Genomic DNA, 23435 nt, shown 5'->3' with positions numbered 1-23435 from the left:
AATGAACTGGCAAAACGTATTTGCCAGTGTTTCTATTGCACCTGTACACCCCTTTCCAGTCAACGGTGCTGAAAATAGAAAACAGCATCCAAATGTTAGGGAAGAGGATGATTGCTTCTGCTGTTATAAAACATTTGTTTGAATGAGCAGTCGTGAAAGATTGCTGCTGCTTTTTCCTAAAACTATTTTGTTCTATTCTGTGATGAAATTTACATTTGTCACTATGTCATCTCATGTGTGGACCCATATACATAACATAATAGTAATGTGTCTCTTTTATTATATTCAATTCTGCAATTTACTCAAATCTTTTCTAAGTATTCTATTCTATTCTCCTGCTATATTGTTCTTCATTTATTATGTTATTTTTTGTGTCTACCCTTCCTATTCAATTCTGCTGTTCTGCCATGCCAGGTGTTAAAACTTTTCTGTTCTATTTTATTATATAATGTGTCCAGGTGCATTTCATTCCTGATTACGGAATTATATTATATTCTACTCTATTTTGTGATAAAACATTGTTAGATTTTGTCATATTGTTCTTCCAATTATATTATTCCTTTACATTATGCCTTATAATGTAAACAATCTATTATATTTATTTTATACTCAATACTGCAGTACACTCAAATCTCCTGAGAGAGATTCTATTCCATTGTATTCTATTCTTCTGGGCTCACTGACAGTCCAAATATAGTCTGGCAGTATCACAGGTTCATAAGGATGAAGATAGACCAAGTGTTGCTACAGAATAGACACCCCGAGGACTCCCACACCGCCTCTCTCTCTCTCTCTCTCTCTCTCTCTCTCTCTCTCTCTCTCTCTCTCTCTCTCTTTCTTTCTCTCTGTGTGGATGTTCCCAGCTTTGGCCAGTGGGTGACGATATTTTACCGGTTGAACTTTGAGAACCCCCAACTGTTCTCACCCCAAGATGAAGAAGGATGCTGTCATGCTGAGTGCCCCTCACACACACTAGTCTGAGCATTCCGGCAACGATTACTTCCTCTTTATTCTCAAGTCCATCATTTATGACAGCATTATATCAAACGTGGTCCGTTCCGTTATAGCTACATTAGAGAAGATATACAGGTGGCACTGCAGCTGCTGTGCTACTCTGTGTAGTGGCGACACTTGGCTAACTAACGTTGGCTAATTGCCCCTGCTGCTGCTGCTGCTGCTGCTATTGTTTGTTGTTGCAGTTTCTCATCAAACAAATCACAGATGTTGTAGATCAAGCTCTTTAAGGTAAGTGATGTGAGCTTCAACCAGTCGTCTTCTTTGCCTTTGACTTTATCAGCAAACGAGCAAGAAATGACAAATATGAAGGAACAGTTTGTAAACGTTGGACCGTTAACGTACACCCTTGCTTGCTAGCTATTTGGCTAATTTGTCTATTAGCATCAGCTAGCTAGTTAGCTAATATACTTGTTTGCCCCTTACTGTTGCTGGTTACCATGAACTAACGTTAGCAGCTAGCGCCAGTGACTAGCACTGATTGGGTAATGCCAGCAAGGAGCAGTGTAATGTCTGGATACTAACAGCTCGTTGACACCGGTTAGCACAGAGCACATGCAACACACACACACACACACACACACACACCATGACTTCATTTTTATTAAACGCTTTTTGGCTTTAACGTGCACGTAACCTTGCAATACCTCACAGCAAACGTTTTCCCATTTTGAATTAACGTTAACGTTACCCAGTGTAGTATCTCTGTTACAGGGAGTAGCCTGAGCCCATTCAGCTATTGTCATTAGCTCATGGAAACGTTAGCTGGTGGAGCTAACTTGCTGTCTTTGTGTGCTTGACTTGTGCTCAATTATTGTTATCTAACTTAGAGTTTTTGATTATTTACGACCTTAGTCTGGGCTGGTTTTAAACAAAGCTAACAATGGCTAACGGCACACCAATGTTGACTTTTGAAAACAAAGATGCAAAGCTTGTAAAATCTTCATGGGAGATATTTGTCAACAAATAGAATCTGCCGAATTGGCATGAACGCTTTTCACCTCTGACAGGCTGGGTAGTTCAAAACATTTGCGTGGTAGAGACTACATAAAGGGTAATGACATTTGCTGGGTTTATGCTTTTATCAGTGAAGGAGTTTTTGCATGAGGTTAGTCTAAGTTATCATGAATTGTAAGTTTGAAAATAGTAAACAAAAGACACTCTTTGGCTACAGACAACATTACAGTGTTTTCTGCTAATGTTAATATGTTAAACTTAAAAAGGCAGAGACATTAATAGCCAGTGATTTATATTTGAGTGTTTATGACTCACTCATGACTTATTTACAGTCTTGTGACTTACAGGCTACATAGCACAGCACAATTGTGGGCTTCACCATAACTAAGGTAATGAATATACAATGTCCACAGTGATCAAAGGCGTGAGAAACTTTTGATTTGCTCCATAAATGCCGAGCTATTTTCAGTCCACTGAAAGTATGTAGTTATATTGTTGACAGCAAAAGTCTGCATTTCCTTACTTGTCAAAGTATTTAGGCTGGGTATAAATAAATATTTAATGAATGATCTGATATCCTGACAGCATTGCATAGTTAAACGTAGACATGCTCAACACCACATTCTGTTTAATGACTTTAAACAACTTAACATGGACAGGTTTTTTGCAGTCAAGTACACTACTAGTCTTGATATGACGTGATGACCTGAAAGTACTAGCATCATGTAATGTCTGTTACACATTATGGTTTAGCAATAGAGGGTTAGGCAAGAAAACGCATACGCATGCACCCATATGGTCAGAAATGTTTTCAGAAGAATATTGCAGCAAGCCATATTTTTACACAGTTAATTCATTAAAAAAATGAAAAGATTAACAACAGGTAATATTCCTTTCTTGCTTTGAAAAAAGACACCAAATACATTCAATCTGCTTTAGATTTTACTGGACATATCCTGTATCAAGTCATTGCAGTTGTGACCAAAGCGGCCCCTTCATACACCTCTTTAGCTCCATACGTTGTGCATATGGCACATCTGATGTTTTGGTGGCTTTTCCTGCTGCTGCTAGCTTAGTGGTTGTGATTTAGATTTTCTTAAACTACCTCTTAGACTGTAAACTTAGGTTAGGTTACAGAGGTCTGCCATTACAGGCTATATGTCGATTACTACTTTAGCACAGCTCTGACAGAAAAGCACCTTAAACCTTGGTTTATAATTGTTGTTGAAAGATAATGTTTCAGGTTCAACCAAGAGCACAATTTAGAATTGCTTAAAACAGAACATTTGAATTGTTCATCTTTTGTATAAATGTGCAAAGTCCTTTTTAAATCCTCATTATCTGGTTAGTTCAGAGGTCAGAGGAGGGCAGGGTGTTTTATAGTGTTTCAATTTGAATGGGATCTCAAGAGCAGCAGTAGAAAAAATGACTTTGAGTTACATATCCAATGACACACCCCATCCATTGAATGTTAATCTAGCTGGGTGGCTATAGTAGCAGCAGAGTAATGATAAGTGTAATAACCCCGCTATTTTCCTTTTAATGACTAATGTGTGTTTGAGTAATGGCAGCTCTCTATGAGTAATATGTGGCAAATGGAAGGCCAGACGATGTTAAGGAAAATCCCTTTTCACTACGCTCTGACACCTCTTTGTCGATGATTTGTCAATACACATGCTCGGGAATTCAGTGTTTACATGCTGCGCTCGAATGGCATCTTGCTGTTTTTACCAAGATGCCGTCACTGCATCTCTCCTTCGCCATGAATTGTCATGAAAGATGATTCCCCATAATAATGCCTGGGTCTAGTCTCAGAGCTACTTCATGCTGTATGCTGAAGCATTATGCCATTGTGTTGCAATACGAGATGGTGCTATAACCTGTCATCGGTGTGGCAAGCCTGTATTTTAAAAGGAGCATTTTACTCTCAGCAAGGCTATTGTGTTTCAAATAAAGGTGATTAGGTGGATTTATTGTGAATTTTGCTCAGGGATTTCATATACACTATGAAATTATGTTGGCAGGAGAGGTAGGTAAGCAGTGAAATGTCTGATGTACAGAGCCAACACAGGAAATGATGTGTAATCAAGCATCTTTAGATATCAGATTTGTAATTAAGAAAGTGTGTTGTATTCTTGTATTTATATTCTCATGACTATGCATAGCTGCTGCAAAGACGACACAATAGGGAAGCAAGTGGATGAAGTGATTTAGCTTTTTTCTGTACAGTGCTTGCTTGATATCAATTCCATTGCAAGATATCTGGCTGTTACATAGAAAATTAATGCTCTGAACAAAGGAGCAATGTTCGCTCAAAGACCTCTTGATGGGCCATTGAAGTGCTGTATATTCATTAAAAATAACAATCTGTCAGCACTTACTGACAGCAAGCACAACAAGCCAAGCTCTCTTTATTGTTCTCCAAAGATGTTTTTCAGTTCCTGTGCCAAGAGCTGGGTAATTGGCTGTAGCAAAGCCTTGCGTGTGTTGTTTTAAGATATTGGACTGACACGCACAGGGCACACTGGCAGAAATGAGGCAAGCACACTTTCCCTTCCTCCTCCTCCTCCTCCTCCTCCTCCTGGCTTATCCCAGTAAGTCAGAGAAGGCAAGATGCCGGATGTGTTTTGTGTTCTTTGACAGCTTCCCTTCACCTCTCATAAGAGGAGATCCAAGCATGCTGCATCATATCTCATCTTTGTTTGATTCAGGCCTAGCTCTGCAGCTCCACAATTGGGCCAAGGAGATAATATCGGCAAACACTATCCGTGTTAACAATTGTGAGCTGTCTTGCTACATACTGCTGGTGGTATTTGATGTACTAGATGTGATCAAATCTGCTTTTCCTTTGAGCTCAGCCATAGTGAAGTCGGTCTCGCATCAGCCTGCAAATGCCGCCTGTGTCTTATTGGGTCGGCTTGGCATGGATTCACATCTTAACTGATCAGGCACATTGTGTTTTGTGTTGTACCTAGGTACGGCAAAAAAAGTTCTCTCTATATTTGCCTCAAATTTGTACGTGGCTTTGAGGCTACGAGATTGCAAAGTGTTGCAACTCACCACATATCGGTTTCTTCTGTGATTTATGTACATGAGGGGTTGTACAATGGAGTGTGTGGAAACTGGACATGGAGGCTTGGTTAACAGTTGTAGGAGTTGTGAAGCAACAGCAAACACAGGACAATGAATACATAGTAGTAGTGATGTAGTTGTAATGATGGTGACTGCACAGCAGATTTAGTCTATTTGTGACTATTACGCATTATTAGATTTAAAACACACCATGGCATGCAGCTGATGGACTATCTTTTCAGCATTTGAGCAGGATGTGCTAATAATAGCACTTACTCAATTACAGTGCCAAAAAGCATGAATTGAAAGTGTTCAAAAATAACAGTCAGCCATTTGCCATCTCAGTAAAAGAGGAAAATGAAATGGTGTAGGATCAGCTGGCTGGCCCCTTAGGAGAGGGAGAGAAAGGGGGGGGAGAGATGAGGAGGAGTGCGTTGCCGCTGTGTGTCAGTGCTGATTAGGTAAGAGATTGCCTCATGTAATGACACGGCATGGCGCTAGTGGTGCAGAAACACAAACCATGCATACCAGTGTTTTACTGCGCACACCCCCTGCAGCTGCTTGCCTGACGATGTTTATATAGACATATACTCTCTCCCTAGAATATTTCAACATCTTTTAGATGATGCCCTTTTTTTTTAGTGACACACACATTTACAGCCTCTGGAAGCCAATAGCCCTTTTCTCCATGCGCTCCATTCTTCTGTAGCACAAATGAAAGATGGAGGTGATTAAAGGAAAGAAGCACAATATAGTCTGTGCAGTTTTCTATCAGTGCTTATTGTTACTATTGACATCAGTATTTTTTTAGCACAGATTTGTTGTTAAATAGCCTACATAACCTGCCAGACCATCTACTGTGTTAGCTGAACCTTAAGCATATGGATCTTGTCATATTGTGAAATGGAGTGTATTGGATCCATTATATAGCAGCAGCAATGTTAACAGTTTTCACCTATTAGCTTGGCTTATAATAGACCTGTTAAGGAAGTGTAAAGATCTACCATATTTCCTACAGCGATAAAGGTAAATAGTCACTTTGTTGTAATTATCAGAAAGCTACCTTGATCAGCAAGTCTAAATGATGCAGTTGATTTGATTGTTTTATAGAGAGAATTGTCAATAACGGCTGTCTATTGTCCAGACAAACGCATCTGTCTTTAATTAAAGTGGCTGTAGTGGCTTGTTATGTTGTGATTTTTTTCTGTACAATATTGGGTATGCAGGACATTGATTTTCAACACTGTGGATGAGACGAATTACACATACATCTTTTTACAATGTGCTGGTTGTGCTCTGTGGCCTCTGTGACTAATACGGGTACTGCGCTGATGTTGTGACTGCACACGAGGCACAGTTTGTTTGCAGAGCTGCAGAGCCCAGACCTGTGACTGATGTTTTAATGGAGTAGGCACACAGGCTACTAGTGAGCTCAGGGTTCATGCAGCCATAAGGAAATGACCCCGGTGACATTGTGGCGCTTTCCACTCTCCTGTTCACGAGGTGCCTCCGGTAAACTGTGTCCTTGCTCGCCCTTGCAGGTAAGGCACACCTATTGAGCCTGCTGAGCCTTCAGTTTACGTGCTGGGACTTGCAGCTGGATCAACTACAGGTTTAAGGATGGACATCTTGTCTCTGTATGTACCCCAGTTCCAGCAGCCGGCACAGAGAAAATGAGTTCTGAGGATTGGGTTTAGATTTGCCACTGTAGCACTTCAACTCTGATACACTCTAGCTACCATCAGGGGGAGGCTGTCAGAGAGAGAGAGAGAGGGAGAGAGAGAGAGGAGGGGAGAGAGAGGGAGAGAAAACAGTGAAGCACAGCAGTGCTATCTAACTGATCAATTTGTAATAAATCTGTTGCCTCAAGCTGTTGTTCGCTTCTACTCAGTAAAAGGTGTCTGCGTTTCTCAGGCAAGAAAATGCTTGTCAGGCAGGGCATACAGAGCTATCAGTGAATGAGACGTGCCTAAAGCACAGTAAATCATTTTCTCTGTGCTCAGTTTACATAGGTCGGACACGTTGCTCTCTTATCAGCACATTCCATTGGTCAAAAAGAGGGGTTATAACCAATCGATAGGGCTGACCGCTGGAATAAGGAAGTAACGCTCCCCTCACATTAAATTTCCCCATTATTCAATATGAGCCATTTATCATGATGAAGGAGCTATTGATTAGGCTATCAGCCAAGGTTGGTCAATTTATTTGCTAAGAGTCATTCCACAATGTGAGGATCTGTTAAAGTAGTGCTGCTTCACGAAAACCAAGCGGCAGAATTGAAATGGCCCCATTATTATGACAACAGTTTGATCTTTAAGATAACAAAAGAGCGGGCCTCTATAAGGACCACAAGGGACCTCTCCTGCTCCTCCTCCACCAGCAGCCATATGGACCGTACTAATTGTGTTTTACGCCAACCATTTTCACTGATCCAACGGGGGCTTGTGGAAGTGCTGTAGCTATAATGTCACCAGCAGTGGGCTGGCTCATGAAAGAAACATTAGCGGGCAAGATGAGAAGACAGGAAGGCAATGCACTGCAAGTCAACACAATTATTGATTTTATTCAAATGAAATCTCTGGCTCTGTATCTGATGTTAGATGCCTTTTAAAGTATGATTTCTATTATTTCTTTTCGCAATTGCTGTTGTCAGAGAGCAGCATTCACTTCAGTCTTACACATGCACTGTGTCAAGTGGTAAAGTCTCAAATTCTACGATATAGGTAAAAGAGCATGTGCTCTTGTGATCCCATATATCTCCAAATTATTCATTCCGATTCTGAACCATAACACATTTAGCCATCTGTAATTGCTCCACAGAGAAATAGTCTATCATCCGTTACGTTTTCACAAATGCTGAGGTTTCAAAGTTGAATGTAAATGTGACATTCACAGTATTTGCTTTGCCCTTCAGGCCAAGGATTGGTTGTAAAGCGTTTGAAGTGCTAAGTGTGAAAATCACTGTGTGTTTTTAACGTGTTTATAATATGCAATCATGAAGAGGGCACATCTATGTAAATTAGATCCTGTGACGGAGGGGAGGGGCGTTGGAGTGGATGTGCGTTTCATTGTGTCCCCGCTAACAGTTCTCTTGTAATTATTGAAATCGATGTTTGCTGCGAAGCTGTAAATCTTCAAGATCTCTTATTAATAAAGCGTCAGAGGCAGCCGAGCCGTTATGCTGGGAAATAAAAGGCAATCAAGCCTCCAACATCCTGTCCCTCGCCCCAAAATGAAGCAGTAGAAACCCTAATTATCTGAGAGGATGAGCAGCTCTAACTCCAGTGCTCTGCTAGTCAGTGACAGCGCTAGCTGCTATTCTCTAATGAAGACGCTCTGCTAACTTCTCGCTCTCTCTCTCTCTCGCTCTCTCTCTCTTTCTTTCTTTCTCTCTTTCTTTCTTTCTTTCTTCCTTCCTTCCTTCCCTCCCTCTCTATCTGGCTCTGGCTTGCCTGAGGTATTTTCTCCCCCTCAGCTCCTCTCCTTCGCTACCTCCTCCTCCTTCCTTGTGACTGTTGCACTGATGGAGTGAGAGGAGCTTTGTTGCCTGAAGGTGTCTGGGAGTCCCGCACAGGAAATCGGTGAGCTAGATGATGGCCTCTGTGATGCTTATTGCTGCTTATGTAAAGTGCTGTGAGATAATGGGAGAGACAGCATTGATCTCCTCCCATTGATTTCATAGATCCTCTTTAAGATGACAATAAAGTTGTCTTACTGTGTCATCTTTAAGTACTCCTTTTCAAATTAGCGATGTGGAAAATTACTCCTGTCATCAGCCGCCCATATTCCAGCAGCATTGTGTGATCATTTGTGGAGTTGAAAGTCAGGTTAAATCTTGCTTTGCACAGTTGGTATTTGTTTGTGCACGTGTCTTTGCAGCAACACCGCAAGTCTTTGAACATTTATTCGTTGGTTATGTATTATTGCTTTGGTGTTAACCAAAGCTCTTAGAATCTATAGACCTGCAAAGTAGCTTTAATAGAAAATAATAAGATATGCTCTGTGAGTGAGTACTGAATACTGTGCTATAAGCCACATCGTTGTTGTTGTGGAGGAGTGAGTGAGTGGTGATTGATTGTTTGTTTGAAACCTGAGCTTGCCTCAGCTCCAAGCCAGCTGCTTCTCACTATTTACCTGTAAACTTGTCCTTTCTGCTTTTGCTTTGTCTGTGGATGGCCGCAGAGCTCCTTCTATGTCCCCTCTCCCCCTCTTTGTTGTACCAAGCAGCCCAAAGGCCCCCAGGGATGAACAGACAAATGGAAGACAGCGAGAGGTGAGGCTCGGCCCCCCCATTCTCCCATTTATCTTTCTCCCTTGCGAGCACTCTGCCAGACAAGTTTCCAGGCACTCAAAAGCAGCAAATCGACTCACTGTAGGAATCACTGTCACTTGGCCGAACTGGGGCATAGCAGCGCACTAGGAGGCCAATCCTCCTCCTCTCCCCATTCACTGCCTTCTCAAATGAATAAAATGCTATTTGGCATGGCATTGCGAGGCCTGGTTCTCTGTATAGATGAGCTTATTCCAGTCTAACCCCCCCCAAAAGCTTCTTTTTTTTTTTGCCTCTTCAGTTATACATTAGTGGGGTGCTATTGATGACTTGGTTAAGTGCTTGTGGAAGGTTCTAGTGAGCTGCCTGGAAAAAATGCCCCAAAACATAATCGTAAAAAAAAAAAAGAAAGGTTGGGGATGTTTTGTGCACAGATTTCATGATTGGGATCGAGTGCGAGGAGAACGCTGTCAGAGTTTTAGTCTCTTCCTTTTATTCTTGGCACAAAGAAAATGATCTGATCGGCACAAAGCCAGCACTCACTGCAAAACCCAAATGTAGTAAGAAGAGTAAGGTGGCATGTGGCTTCGTATCACGCTCATGTACATGCACTCCGATGCATGCACAGGCGTGTAGACACGTGCACTCGGTGTAATGAAAGGCAAAACGGTCTTCTGGCAGCAGGGGTTTACATTTTACTCCTTGGTGCGACAGCTTTGTCACAGGGAAGAGATACACCACCACCTCTGGCAGCCCTCAGAGACCTTTCTTTGGAGAACCAGCAGCCCTTCCTTTTTTCTCCTTCTTTCCCTCTGTATTTAGCACTCAAATCAACGACAGGCTTGTGAAAATCTCTACATAAAACAATGCACAGTGCTGCTTTATTTCTTTTTTCTCTTTCCCTCTGCCTGACTCTTCCCCAGAGTTTTTTTGTCTTGCCTCTTCAGCTGCTGCTGTGAAGAGGATGACAACAGGCAGAGAAAACTAAAAGGACACGTCGTCTTTACCCCACCCCCCCTTTCTTTTCTCTTTTCACTTCTCTGTAAGGAGCTGCTTACATTACACAGGGCTCGTTCACCTTGTATTTGCTGTTGAAGAGAGATAAAGACGATGGAAGTGAGGAACGTGTGTGTGTGTTGTTCTCTGGGAATTTGGCTTAGGAATGCGGCTGTGCATGTGGGTGTTATGGGGGGTGGGGGAGTTTGGAGGTCATATGAGTGGATTTTTTTTTTTTAAGATTTATTTATTTATTTTTTGTAGTAAGGGAGCTTATGGGGCACAATAATTGACAGGCGTGTTTTAATCGTTTGTGAAATGAGAAACAATAATGTGTGACCAGTGCACCCAGGAGATTACAACGATCGGTCAGCCGCTAAAAGAGAGAGATGCATTACCACATCTTTGTCTCCCTCTCTGTCCCTCTGAGCCATAAACCACTCACAAGCATTTAGCCAGCAGTGATTTCTTCTCTGTTCACCTCCTCGCCCTGGTCCTGATCCTGTGGAGCTGCTGGTAGAAAACCTCCCAGGCTTCTTGAATGAATCCTCTCTAGTGTGTGTGACTGTGTCGCTCTGTGCTTGCAGCTTTGATTCTCAGCAAATCTCTGCAGCACCACCTGATTTGACTTGGTAATGGGGCATTGATTGAGTCTTGGGGGGAAATCAGAAAAGGAGCACAAAACCATACAGCAGAAAATCCACTACTGGAGGTGGCAGTAAAGGCAGTGTCAGGCTTCTCAATAGCGATTGACAAAAGAGGAAAAAAAAGAGAGGGTGAGGTAAAAATGGAGGACTGTAGAGATATAGCTGTCATCTGTTGATGCCTACGGCCGCCTGGTCTTCCTGCAGTGGGAGAAAAAAGCTTAGAGGTAGAGATGGGCTTTAGCACCCAGGCTTCTTCTCGATTTGTATTTTTACTCCACTGTACTGAAAAAGCTGGTTCTCTCTGCAGGACAGCAGACTATTTTCATCTTTAGCAGAGCTAATTGCTCCCAGAATATTGCGTTCAGTGTGGAGGACATAAAAGGTAGCCAAGCCAGGAGTAGTAGAGGGAGATAAAAGCAGGATCGCTTAAGCACTCTGTGTTATTTGTAGCACATTCCTACTGCTGTTGTTAGTAGCCACTAGCCTAATAATTCATCTTGCCTATTTTTTTTTTATCATTCAGTGCACGCCCACACACACACACACACACACACAGTAACTACTCACAAACACAAATTCGCCTCGCTAGCGAAGTGTAGGCCCCCTCTAATATAAAACAAGCAAATCAAAGATGAAATGCTCATCATTCTGCTGCCTCACCATGGCCATCCAGATGAGTAGAGCTGCGAACAAAAAACAGGACCTGCCTGTGCCCGGTTCCCTCACAGGGGCATCTTGTCTGTTTTATCACTCCGGCTAGTGCTGCAATTAATATTAATGTGCTTTAAATCACGCTCCAGTAGCGCAGCTTCCCTCTGTCTGTGTGTCTGTGTGTCTGTGTGTCTGTGTGTCTGTGTGTCTGTGTGTGTGTGTGTGTGTCTTGTGAATAAGAGAGCAATAAAGCCAGCAGGGGATAAGAATCTAGGCAGGATATGACAGTCCTCATGTCAGCTGTCTTAGAGCTAGAGGGATATGTGGATAAAGACAAGGGATGAAACTGAATCCCAACCAACCAGCCAGACAGGCAGGTAGCACGGCATGTAGGTAGAGACTTCTAGCACTCACAGCGGCTGGGCACGGGGCTGTGCGCAGCCTGGTTATTTAGTCATGTTGTAATAATGCTTGACCTTTTCTTTCAAGTCCACGGCCTGACCTTTAGCACCTTACTCCTCTGCAAATCTGTGTGTGTGTGTGTGTGTGTGTGTGTGTGTGTGTGTGTGTCACACACAAAAACATACACATGCAGAGAGGGAAACGAGCACCTCCTTTGCAGGGAGCTTCATGGTCTGCCAACTCCTGGAGTGGATTGTTCCAAATTAGTATGCATTAGGTGGTTAGTGCAAAGCGTTTAATTATGCGAGATGGCACTAAACTGTCTATGTTATGATTAGCCCAACACGTTACAACCTTAATCTCTTCATTTTTTTCCTCTGTCTTTCCATGGGTGAGGAGGAGATACAGGGTGTGGGGGGTTGATAAGCTGGTGAATGAGGAGGATGGGGGGGGGCTTTAGACATGCTCCCATATTCCCATTAGATGTTACAAGTATCCCCAGTATCTTTGCAGCCAATGTTTTCTTCCTAGAAGGATTTTGATATTTTCTTGTCTTGCCTCCTTCACTCCCCCCTCTGCATGCCCCCAGATACGTTGTCAGATGATATTGAATCAAGTCGCTTCCTTTTATGTGTGTATGTGCACCCCGCTCTCTGTTTTCACTGAGCTGCTTTCATGGAAGGCAAGGCTTTTTAATCTTGGGCAGCAGGCAGCGGTGGCAGAAGCAGCCGGGGCAGAGTCAGAGCGAGCCAGGCAGTCAGTTGCTGCAGTGGAGCCCCAGCAGCTCCACGGAGGAGCCATTATACAGGAGAGCTATCAAACCATGAATCATTTACGCCAGTCCTCCTCTCCCTTCTCCTACCCATGCATGCAGTCTTGACGCCCGGCCGGCCGACTGCCTGCTTGCCGCTGTCTGCATCTTTAATGAATGATTATTGCATTTCATAAGCATAGGCTACAGTAATTAAAGTATCATTGATTCTTTCTATGTTGGCTCCAAGGTGGACAAACATTTTTTTTTGCCCCCCCCCTCCTTTTTTGTCACTGGATAAAAAAAGTCCCTCTAGGAACAGCAGACGGTAATTTATTAAGCCTGATGGTATGATTTGTTTTCCCCCCCTCCTGTTTAGGCATTTCAAAAATAGCCTTCATTCAGGGAGGAGGGTGATAATACAACAGGGTGGGTTTTTTTGGGTAGTTCTCATTGTGCAGTGTGCCGTAAGGATTGTGTTGGAGTGTTGGTGTTGTCTTTCGCGTAAAAAGTGTAGGGACACGGGGGTTAATGTGCTGGAAAAGAGTGATTTAGGTCAGTGGTGGTGTCTGCATCTGTCACTCTGACAAGCTGCCGCTTTAGGAGGCTGCGCGGCGTTGAATAAAGGACAGAGTGAGAGACAATTGAGGAGAGTGCTGGCTCTTTCAAATGGAAAAAAGGAAAACCTGACATGACTGTGATTTGTGCTCTTGGCGACAGGCACCGTGTTACAACCAGCCGTTTGATATAAACCTAATCAGTTTCACCTCTTTATTGAGGATCAAGACAGTTAAATCCTCTGCAAATAAGTGCATGTCTCTTTGCCTTCCTCCATCTGTTTTTCCTTCTCTCACCTGCTCAGCTATCCCTGCTGTAATTTTCTCTCTCTCTCTCTCTCTCTCTCTCTCTCTCTCTCTCTCTCTCTCTCTCCACATTTTTCCCATGTTTCCTCTCTCCCCCTATTTCAATCAGGAGTGCACTACAGTTTCTGTGTAAATATCACAATCACTGTGCTGGCATCTCAATAAGGGGATTAGAGGAGCCATTTTGTGTATCACTCATTAATGTGTCCATCTCTTCTTTGCACTGTCTCCCCCTGAGCTGTATGGACTGTTTCCTCTCATACAGGCAAACGTATAAATCTATTTGCAGCAAGTTTTACCTCCATTATTCTTTGAAGAGTTTAGCAGTAACATTTCAGTGTTGTAATAAATGTCTACACTCCGATGAATTTCTTACCTCTGAGGATTTTTCAGTGTTACCATTTGATTGCATATTTGTTAAACCTAATTATTTGTATTCACAGCTGTTGTTTTTCCTCTCTTCACAAAAACTGCTAAACAAAAACTAACATCATCATAAATGTTGCTAAACACAACATAAAAATGTGACACTCCGATTGATCCAGCCATTAAAACTCTGATAGTCTGTTTGAGCTAGCCTGTGCTGATTGCTAGCCTTCTCCCCCTGCCCTATGGCTCGTCCCTTTTGTTAGTGAGCCACATGGTTCTCTACCAGGCTTAGTCTAATCAGTGCTAAATATTCAGCGGTAGCCCATAGCCTAATCAGCCAGAGCCTACTCATTGTCAACCAATTGCATTCCTCTTGACCTCCCAGATGGAGGTAAACTGCACAGCCTCTCCATAGCACTGCCTCAATTACTGTAGCAGTAATGGTGATAAAGAAGTCCACAGGCTCAGATGAAAATGGCTGATTGATGTGGACACACATGGCTTATAATTGGATGATAAGGAAGGACGTCAATGGTGTTGGGGGCATCGTGGTGGAGTGGGATCCTAAACACTGACCAGGTATTTAGTGATTTACCCTTCCTGCCTCCTCATCTAATGCAGTTGTGCATCACAACAGTATCCTCAGGGGTCTTGGTATCTAAAGCGCAACGCTCTTGTCCCACCCCCTCTGCATGTCAAGGCTGGGTGTGTATGTAAGTAAAATGCTTATGTGAGCTGCCTGTAACTGGCTCTCTTATGCTAGTGACAGCTGTGGGGTCAGAACAAAAAGCGGTCTTTTTCAGCAGCCCTCCTCGTCCTCCCGCCAACGCATGCGCGCGCGCACACGCACACACACACACATCCGCACATGCACACACAATGAACCAGTGGGAGAATTTGGGGAGATGACATGTCTGTCCTACAGTAGTTGTAATGCTGTGACTAAAACTTATTTTCATTATTAATTATTAATCTTTTAACAATGTACCACAGCTCAAAGTAATTTCTGGAAATCTGTTATTTTGTTTAACCAACATTACAAACTAAAGTATTAATTTACAATAAAATTAAATGGAGAAAACGGACCCAAATCCTCATGTTTAAGAAGATGTAATTTGAGGAAATGTTTTTTTTTATTTGATTAGTGAATCGTGTGATTACTTTATTATGAAGTAGTCATTTCTGTAGATGACTAATGGATTGATCAACAGGAGGAGGAGCTGGTCAGTTGTGTTGCTGGGGGTTGGAGGTTTAGTGCTCCCCTTGTTATCAGTGCTCTTTATTTATTTCTGTTTATCCTAATGGAGAGTGTTCAGAGAGGGATGTAATTAATTGACCCTGGCAGCTCAGAGGGGCTGTGGTGAGTCTGAGAGCAGGTGCTGACTGTGCTGCCCACCGTTTCTTTCACTAGTCATCTCAGTGTGCATATATCTGCCGACTGCCCAACTCTCCCTGCTGACCGATTGGCTCTTAGTAAGTGCAATGATGCTGGATGCCTGAGCCTGCGTGAGCTGCATAATACCAACTATTGCCTGAAGGAGTGCTCTCCCCATTTCTATCTCGCCTCTCCCCTCAGCTGCTGCTTAGCCAAGCCTGGCCAGTGCAGAGCAGAGATGAGTGCCTCCTTTTCTCTACTCACACTGCTCTGCCTGGCAGTTTATTAAAGGGAATACTAGCTTTTTCCTTGCGCCCGGGCGTTTGATTTCGACAGCAGCAGATGCTGTCATGGCAGATAAAAGGCAGTGGGCCCCAGAATTACGGTGCACACAGCATCTGTGTTTACTGCGTCATTCTTCCTACCTCTGACAAGTGAGGAGGAGAAAATGGAGGACAGGCTGCTGCATTCATGTGTCTTTACATTGACATGTCTCATCAGGGAAAGAGGTGGACAGACAGTCTACAGTGAAGCCATCAATCAGCCCTTTTTAATACGCCTGTCCAGCACACTGTAATACTCGCACATAAAAACTGACAAAAGATGCATTATTGCTACTGTTGACGTGTTTTTATAAACCCTTTTTTCAGTTGACTTTGTCAGACGGAGGAAAATAGTAAGGGGATTGTGGTGTAATGGCTAAAAATGTCAAGAAAGCAGTTTTATTTTTTTTTAACTAAGACAGTGTAGATTGGTGTAATTGTGGGTGTTTTTTCAAATTAGCAAGTAACAAACATAAATGGTGTATATATAATTTTTTTTCATTTCAGTTTCTAAAAAGTGTTTTCTGTCCAAGCCTCGCCTTGACAATGCCTTAACAGAGAGATCCATTTTTCTGGCAGTATCCCTCACTGAGGCTGTGGGTCATGCTAATTTTTCATCGGCATCATTTCATTGAGCTTTAATTAACACAACTAGGATGCAGTATCATCCACTCAGACAGCTAATACAAACTAATTAGCCTAACTCCCAGCAACTCTAAAACATGTTATTACACTGTTTACTGTTTTGTTATATATTATTATATTATTATAATAAATTGATTATGTTGATGTATTCATCCACATAAGTTAGCGTTTTCAGATCCTGTAGGCCATTTCCCAATGCTTGGTATCAGAGGTCTTAAAATAAACCTTTATTGAATACAATACTATACGATCCTGCTGTTAGTTTGCTTAATCTGCTTCAGCAGCGTTTCAAGCAACCCGCTGTCTGTCTTCTTCATGCCTCTCGATGCCCTAGCCTGTGGTGACAGCAAGACTAATGTATTCACGGCGCCGGCACGGTGAGAGGCATTTCTTTACCTTTGCTTAATTGAGGGGAAACTCCCCTGACACCTGCTTAGCACAGCACTAGGCTAGCAAAGCGGCCAAACTCAACCCTAGGAGCTGAGGCCACTGAACCCTGACTGAGAAATAACACAGCCCAGGACCACCCAGGGACTGCTGAGGGGAGAAATGATTTAATAATGTTGATGAGATATTACACCAACCCTTTCTCTACTGTCTCCCTCTCTCTTTTCCCCTCTCATTATTTCTTACCTGGGGAGAGCGACGGCTCTGACTCTGTGCCTGAAGGTGTATTTAGATGGGGCTGTTAAATATTCCACACCCTAAAGACAGACAAGTAAAAGAAGTGAAAGAAGAAGAAGCAAAAAGGGGAGCAAGAGGGGCAAAAAAAAAAAAATTATTGGTGCAGAGGGTTTTGACATGGATTGTGAAGGAGGGAGGTTAGGGAGTGTAGTCAAGGGCAGTTGGGGAAGGCTTGTAATGGGGGGGGAGAGAGAGAGAGAGAGAGAGAGAGAGAGAGAGAGAGAGAGAGAGAGAGAGAGAGAGAGATCTCCCCCTTGCACTATTGTGGATATCAAGTACAACAGACATAGTGTATTATTTTCTTTGGGCTCCAATACCTAAGTCCTCCTACCTCTGCAGCAATACGAGCAAGGTCCTATCTGAGACTCAGCATGACAGCTCGACAGAGCTCCTGCCTCGTTTTTTAATTGTCCCATGCCCCAGGGGCTGCTGGGAGCTAGGTGGGCGGGGCTGAACATTTTCTCCAGTGGGGTGAGGAGAGGTGGGTGACAGAACACTCGCAGTGTCAGGTGCAGGTGCGGAGAAAAGAGATTGAGAGCTTACTGACAAGCTAACCGTGGGGAGCCAAGTAGTGGGAAGCCACTCAGTCAGATGGGAGAGGAGAAAGAGCTTAATATAAGAGGAAAACACACAGGAGGCATCCGTCACCTCGCTCCAGCACCACTGCACTCACTGATACATATTATTCAGCTGTTACCAGCTAGGTCTATTAACAGACACCACTGCTAGAAATGTATGCAAAGAACACAATGTGGCCTTGGTGGAACAACAGCAGTAGACTTTTGCACTGAATGATAGTAGCCTGTGTCTTTTTGTTCAGACAAGGTTTTGTTGTTGCAGTAATTTTAAGCAAAAATGCTAAACATTTGTTGGTTTCAGCTTCTTAAATGTAGAATTATGTTTTTTTCCTTGTCTTACAATAGAAACTAGCTATAAACTGATATCTTTGGGTTTTTGACTGTTGATGATAATGACAATAATTGTGTGTATAGTTTCAGTCCTGGATGGGATTGGGTTATCAACTTCATGTACATGGCCTGCAACAATCTCACAATTGACCTTATTTTACATACATATTTTTATTAGCTATTTATGTGGGTTACTAATTCCCATTTACATCCTACCCGGCATAGCCCAATTAATATCTTTAGATGCCTCTTCCATATTATGTTGCAACATCAGTTTTTTCCCAGTATTTAGCCTCGTACCATATCTCTCTGTTATGTTGCTACTGTGTTATAGCCTTTGTACAGGCTCTGGAATAACACTGTGCTTTGTACTATTCATCTTGCAGCTACATGAAAGCTGACTCAGATGGTAGAGTCTGTTTTATCAGGCAGTTGGATTTCTGAAAAAATACTGTCAAAGCTCCGATTGTGATTCATCACTCTATTAAGGTGTACACATATCTAAAATGCTGTTGAATAAAACCATTGGAATGTCTTGATGTGGTTAAGCTTTCTCTGAATATGAATGTATTCAGGTTAGGGTAATTAGAAAAGTATGTTTACATGGTGATTTATAATTCATTGTCTCAATTGGGTAAATTATTGAAAGATTGTGGTCCTTGTGTCAGTCATTGAGCAGTTAAGTCTTATTTAGTGAAACGTCTGAACAATAACGGAGCTGTTCAGTGCTGCTGGAATAAAATTTTATGCAGCTGAGAGAAAGCCGTGGTGTGCTTTTGGGTCCTGCTCTTCCTGTGTTGCTGGCACAGGGACGTCATCCAGCCAGTCACGCTGGGGTCAGAGGCTCTGAAAATAGCCCTAAGGGGATTCGGGCTGCACTGATAGCATACCTGCTGTTATGCTGAGATGTTATCTGACTGCAAGCCAGCCAAGGCTCCCTCCCAGCTGCTTTGGATTGCTCTGCAATACCTCACGCAAAGATGAAGTGGGGCCATTACATCTCTGGTTCTGCAACACTCCCTGCAGACACACACACAAACATATATACACACGCTTACTTACACCTGCACAAACATGCATACAAGTACCTGCAGCCATGCACAGCGTCACTGCATCTAGGTCTGCATATGTTTGTCTTTGCACGTACAGATCATCACACACATATATATATATATATATATATATATATATATATATATATATATATATATATATATATATATATATATATATATATATATATATGTGCGAACACACACCAAACCCGCAAAGGGTCAGAGTTGACTGCAAATTACAGCTGGTGGCTGACCAAGGCCGGTGATGGATCTCAATGCACTCTGCGTTTACCCACACACCTGCACCCCCACGGTTGGGAGAGACGGCAGCACAGCCGAGAGCACACAGCCATTTTGTAACACCTCAAGGAACTCTCTCTCCTCTCCCTGTATGAGGAATAGATCAGGTGGTGCCATTAAGTGAATTTTCGGTTATTTCCCCAGGCTCTTAGCTGAAGATGTCAAACCTCAGCCAGTGAGGCAGCCAAGGATGACTGCCGACTCAGGCAGAGGCAAACACACACACCACACTCTGCCACGCAAATGATCAGCTTTCATGCTTCTGTGTAATTTATCAAATTGCTTGGGCATGTGATGAATGGGGCCCAGATCTCAAAAGGAAAAAATACATTTAGTTTACATTAGGTAGCTGTTATGCCCATGTAACAGCTTAGAATTTAATTACAGTAAATGGTAAACATCCTATTCACTTTTTCTGAAACAAGAATTCAGTAGGCCTAATTGCTTTGTAGTTTCACAGACTTAAACTTGAACGATTACACAAGTGGAATCGGCTTGTTAAACAAAAACTGTTCAATCCCATAGGGCTGTAATCAACCAAAGAAATTCTTGGTCGACTGAAGTCCTGAAATTTCGACTAAAAATCGACTGCGGGGGGGCGAAGAAGGAAAAAAAAAAAAAAAGTTAGATTAATTAGCTGCGCAGTACTTGGTAGCCTTGTCCGTCTAAATGAAGTATAAATAAACATAAAAAAACTAGTAGGCTATTTGCAGTATATTAAATCGTTTTTTAACCTAATTATTTTGCGCTGAAATGACACTCGAGTTGGTCTGTCTTTCAGCTCTGACAGCGTTGCATCACGTGCACCTGCGCAATATCATAGCCTATGATTTCCGAAAATAGTACTATGTCAACTAGTGATATCGGCACAAGAACTGTTGAGGAATATGCAACATAATACTATACAATAATATACAATAAGACAATTGTTTTTGTCATATGTTATAATAACTGACAGACACTATCATTTCAGCAGCTCTGTGCATGTCCTTGCACAGAGCGTGGCTGAACATAGGAGCTCAGCTTCGCGGCTAACGCTGGGGGATGCTACTGTAGTTGCGGGCCGGTGCGCCTGCAGTTATAAAACGATTATTGGACTAAAACATTAGAATATGCCAATTCTGATATGCTCATATAGCCTAATCAAAACAGACGGGGCAACCACAAGACAGACAAAACGCAGACAAGTTAGCTTACTTTAGGTGATATGCCATGTTTGTAGTTGAGCTGTGATATGCAAACTGTTGCTTGCAAACTTTGCATTCGACTTTTTTTCCATTATCTATTTTTGTAAAATGCTGCCACACTGCCGATGTCTTTGACATGGTAGAGGAGGACTGACTATAAATTAAACGCTCACGATTAAATAAATATTCAGCAAACCACCAGACCAAAGCCTTCTAGTACTTTCTTCATTCTGTCTCCAGTTGATGGGCTGATCCAAAAAGTGAAAACAAGGGGGGTGTTCTGAAGACAGACTGTTACCTGTGAAACAGGGGTGCTCTGAAAACACCCCCGTTAGCAATTAGTGCTTTCCACCTGATGAAATTAACATGGCAAAAAATAATAATAAAAATAAAAATAAATTCCCAAAAAAAAGAAAGAAATTAACACGGCAAAAAAATCGACCAATCAGAATTTTGGTCGAGCCAGAATGTATCGACCAATAAATCGACTGGGAGATTACAGCCCTACAATCCCATTACTTATACTGCAGACTACTATATTCTCTTAGTGTGTAGAATGAGCAAGCAGGCTTAATGTTCTCTACATTTTCTCACAAATGCCTACACTCACACATCAGGCTGGTTCTCTCCTGGTTATTTGTCACAGTTCCCCTATTGTATTACCCCCCCCTCTTTCTCTCCATCTCCTCCCTTACTCCCTAAATCATTTCTTTACATGTGTGTGGGTGCCCCCTCTCGCTGTGATTCTGATACTTCATAACGGCAGAAGGAAATTGAGCTGACCTTGAGGCTGCCGAGCTCCTTTTATAATGCTGATGTATTGAGCTGTGGGCGCAGGCAGCCGGTAAGTGAGAGGCATGTTTTCATTTGCCAGGGAGCAGGGCCCAGTGTCAGGACACATAACAGGGTTCATTTCTCGCCCACTTGAGCTAGCTAGTATGCCAGGAAGCTTAGTGTAAAGCATTCAAGTCCACTAGGTGTGATTTACCTGCATTAGCCTTTGTATACTGGAATAAGTTGCATCATGCTGCCTAAAGCCACAAATAGAGTTAACCCTGTGGATAGATTGGCCTCACTAAAATGTGATTTAGATGGTGTTGCTGCATTGCAATAGTGTTACTGTTGCCAATGCTGTTATCTCAAGGTTGGACTAGAGATGAATTCATCCAGGATTGTTTCTGGCCAGTTTGTAGCACGGGTGACAGTGCAATCATTTAAAAATAATATAGTCTCTTTGACAACCTTATATCACCCCGCCTGTCATTGATGTCATTATTTGTTCAGCGTGGATGGCCTACTTTCTTCTCTTCAGCAGCTCTCTGCTCATCAGCGCAATCAGCTACCTCCTAACACAATCAGCCTGCTCTCAAATTACAGTCATGATTGAGAACAGGTCCATAGCAGGAAAAGACGAGAGCTCTTATGATTCAAGCATGAACGCCGTTCAGGAGGTGGACACGATAAATTAATATCTGTAAAATATAATGCAATCCAATGCAAAAACCCTGCAATAAATGGCACCATTGTGATGCTTTGTATTTGTAAGGATTTGTATTATATTGTCAGCTGTTTTTGTTGTTTTGTTTTAACAATGGAGTTTAATTCATATCTGCACCACAGCCAAAATTAAACTGTGGCTGCAACTAAAGATTTTCATTACTGATTAATCTACCGATTAATTCATTGATTAATTAAGTCTATAAAATGTCTGTAAATTGGGAAAAATTTTTGTTTTGTTCAACCAACAGTCTAAAACCAAAAGGTTTACTGTCATAGCAGAGTAAGTAAACCAGAAAATCCTCACAATTGAGAAGTCAAAACCACTAATTTCTTTCTATTTATGCTAAAAATCCATTATGAAGATATATTTTCTGTCGATCAACTAATTGTTTAATTGACTAGCCTCATTGTTGCAGGTCTAAATTAAACAACCACGCCTCACAAAGTTTAATAATAACCAGGCCTACTCTTTAGTCATACTACACATAAAAATCAACATTATTTTCACTACAGAAAAGAGGAAATGTTTAAAAGTGTTATTAAAGTGTCCCCATTGATACAAACATAAGCTGACTTTGTCCACAACCTTAGTCATACACTTAAGAACGTTTTAAATGTCATAGTGTAAATAAGCATTTACTGTAAATTCAGCAATATTAACTCAATGCTACTGGAAGCGTCTAATTTACTATGATGATACTTTTCCATCTTCCACACGTGGATGTATGCTTAAACATGTATGTTGAACAAAATCTGCCTTTACACAGTTTGTAAGTTAGAGCACATGTTGGCTTGTTGCTGGTTACATGGTTTTCAAAATGAAACTACTTTTATATTGTGGTGGTGGGACTTTTCACAATGACAAAGGGACAATAGAAATAATATAGAAGTATTCATTTTTTTCACTTTGTCAGCAATGTTAAATAGTCATTCTAGCCCTAATTTGTAGTTTTGTGTGTAATGGCATTGGCTGTGGTTGACATTAAGATGAGTGCAGGAAGCTCATCAGCCCTGCCAATTCGGCTCACTTCTCATATGGCACAGATCCACTTGCATAACCCCATGTCTGGATGCTGCACTCTGAAAACAGGCAAGGACTCCATTTATTCACAGCCTATCCAACAACACATCGACTGTGTGCAAAATATCTTTTAGCAGCTTAACAGCAGCAGTCTAATCAATTATCCAGATTTTGCCGTCCATTGATCTGGACACACCCTGCGTCCAGACTATTACACTGCATGTATGATAATGTTATCATTATCAGCCCATGGCCGATCTATTAGGGCAGGGGAAATGCTAGTAAAAATCACCACAAACCATGCATAGAAACATTTGCAGTGCCAAATGCTGGGGTGAATGGTCCAAATCTGCTTTGCAAATGCCTCCCTGTCACCCTCCCTCTCCCCCTCACCACAGTAACAGTAGTGTGGCAGAGAGGCGGACGAGCCTGCTGGTGCTGCTGA

General features: G+C 42.2%; 1 protein-coding gene across 1 annotated transcript in view; it reads left to right on the top strand.

Moving 5' to 3' along the window:
* Positions 1-969: 969 nt before the first annotated feature.
* rerea (arginine-glutamic acid dipeptide (RE) repeats a) overlaps positions 970-23435 on the top strand; it is a 133174-nt gene continuing 110708 nt past the window's right edge. The window contains exon 1 of the mRNA XM_078254810.1: positions 970-1245. The gene's annotated coding sequence lies outside the window, so the exon portion shown is untranslated. The remainder of the gene's footprint in view (positions 1246-23435) is intronic.

This window comes from Sander vitreus, chromosome 7 (assembly GCF_031162955.1).
Source record: "Sander vitreus isolate 19-12246 chromosome 7, sanVit1, whole genome shotgun sequence".
Lineage (NCBI taxonomy): Eukaryota > Metazoa > Chordata > Actinopteri > Perciformes > Percidae > Sander > Sander vitreus.
This window is presented reverse-complemented; position numbering and strand designations above follow the sequence as displayed.